This window comes from Curcuma longa, unplaced genomic scaffold (genome assembly GCF_044706935.1).
Source record: "Curcuma longa cultivar G26 ecotype Majalengka, Jawa Barat unplaced genomic scaffold, ITB_CL_G26_1.1 utg2646_np1212_2152390_RagTag, whole genome shotgun sequence".
NCBI classification, from domain to species: Eukaryota; Viridiplantae; Streptophyta; class Magnoliopsida; order Zingiberales; family Zingiberaceae; genus Curcuma; species Curcuma longa.
The window spans coordinates 1,071,274-1,073,690 of NW_027435599.1; the positions used below are offsets into that span (position 1 = coordinate 1,071,274).

Genomic DNA, 2,417 nt, shown 5'->3' on the forward strand with positions numbered 1-2,417 from the left:
TTTTTTTAAACCAGTCGTTGTCAAGTCCGAATGAAAAAGAGATATATTAAAAATCTAAAAAAATTTTAGTGACCTCATGGAACCTTCCTGATATTTCCTGATATGTCAAGTATACAGATGCAATTTTAACTAGTTTGATAGGCGAAAGTCTACGACGTCTTGAAGGATAGAAGTCCGGAAGATCGGGCTCTTAACAAATGAAGTCTTAAAGACAACTCTTGATACATAGAAATCTTGGAAATCCGAAAGGTGTAAACTCTTAATAGGTTCCACGGATCTCAAAATTCATCTGTCTAAAGAGGTTTTCACTCAAGTGATTTAGATTGAGCAAAGACTCGAAGGCAAGCGCTCCATGGATTAGTATTAGATATTTAATTTATATTGATTAATTTTGAAGATGATCACTCGTACTTTATAAAAATTTTTATATATCATCGAATAAATTAGGAAGTACTCGCGGTGACGTAACCTATATATAAATTAGGAAGCGCCTTTCTTTTTCATATTTTGCCCTCGATTAATTGGTTGGGGCGTTCCATCCGTCGCCGCTCGCCCCGGACCACGTCTCGAGCGCCAGATTTGCCTGTACCACCGCTAGATCTCGCCTCTCCGCCGTCGGTGAACTCTCCGCGCTCCTCTCCTCATCCAGGGGATGAAACCCTAGCTTCAGAGAAACCAGTTTGGAGCAGGTACGTGGCGTCCTGAATGACCTTGTTATTCTGGATGGATGTTTGAAGTCACCAGAAGAGTTATATTCTACTTCTATTGTAGGTCGAGTTGGTTTGGCCCAAAAGTGCAATTGTGAGATTGAATGACTATTCATTTGGAAGCCCTCCTGAGGTGGGATTTTTCTTTCTTGGTTCGTTGTGCTTACCTTGCGCATGATTCAATTTTATGAAACTAGATATAATTATCAAGTGGTTATAAAAGAAAATTAGTTTATGTTCGTATTTGCTCTTGTTGCTAGATATATGCCTTCACATTGTTTGTCCTGAGCTAATCTTATTGCTATTCATCCCTCCTTGTTGATTCTTAGAATTTATTTATGACAAAAATGATTAATAGAAATAAAATATAAAGAGGATGAAACTTATAGTAATCCTGTAAAAGAGTATGAACTACCCTAAGAAATTGTGAGAATATATATATATATATATATATATATATATATATCACCGAATAAATCAAATAACTGATAAACTGCTTATACTTAGCTTCGGCTCCACATTGAAGGGAGTTGTGTAACCTTATATTAAATTAACAGAATGATGAATGCAACATTTATAGTAAATAGTTTCGACTTTGTCCTCTGAAAGAGTTGCATGACTACTTATAGTATAAAGCTTCAGCTCTGTTCTCTGAACTGCGTGACTATTTGTGGTATAGAGCTTTGGTTCTGCCCTTTGAAAAAGTTGCATAACTATGTGCAATGTAGAGCTTTAGCACCCAATCTAAAGGAGTTGTGTAACGTCTTGTATTGAATTAATAAAACAATTTGATTACTTATACTATAGACATTGGCTCTGTGCTAAAAAGGGTCCTTGAGTCCTTTTGCATATGGGTAAAGTTTGATCATTTTATATGAGATAATTTTTCACTGGGTGGATTGCGAATTGTTCACTGTATTCTTATGTGAGGTGCATTTTGGGTGGATTGGAGGTAGTTCATGTATATCTTATATATGATGTATTTCGTATTGGGTGGATTGTGGGTTGTTCACTCGATGTATGAAAGATACATCATTAACATGTGTTTATGATGCGCTTCGTTCTATATGGATTGTGGATCATTCGTCCCTATCTACAAGAATCCTTTATTGGGCAAATTGTGGGTTGTTTTCTCTTATATAATGTATATATATCCTTGGTCAATTCCTTGAGAAATTTAAAAGAACATTCTTGTAAGAGTGTAAAAGAGAAAATATGAGAAATAATGAAATCGTACAAGGGGGAAATTTTAAAAAATGTACTGACACATTAATGAGATTAAATTTTGATTATTTGTTATATGTTGGATTCTTTTATAAGATATTTATATCATGCACTTCTTTCTTATACGTACTTTGCATTTTATGTTCACTTCTACAATTTTTGGCCTTTAGGTTATGTTGTTGTGATGAGCACATAACACTAGCTACTAGCGGAAGTTCCCCCCAAAGGTATGCATTAGTTAGTTTAGTTAGCCTTTGTGTATATTTTACCATGATATTATTGCAGTTCACGCAAGGCGAGCGAAGTTAGTGTCACGGCAAGCCTAGCTCATATAGAGCATGACAATAAGTTTATGAGAACTTTGCCTGGTATTGTATGCTTTGCATATGGGATTATGTTAACTGACTTGGTCCAAATCTTAATTAATCAATGCATGTGTCAAAGTGGAGATTTGGACAAACCATTAGGAACACAAGGTACAGTGGA

The 2,417-nt window shown here is 35.4% G+C and overlaps 1 long non-coding RNA gene across 1 annotated transcript; it reads left to right on the forward strand.

The window, feature by feature from the left end:
* The first annotated feature begins 598 nt into the window (after positions 1–598).
* On the forward strand, positions 599–2,154 carry LOC141819941 (uncharacterized). The gene is made up of 3 exons (XR_012601109.1): positions 599–689; positions 772–840; positions 2,102–2,154. It is a non-coding gene; the product is annotated as an uncharacterized LOC141819941 (long non-coding RNA).
* The last annotated feature ends 263 nt before the right edge of the window (positions 2,155–2,417 follow it).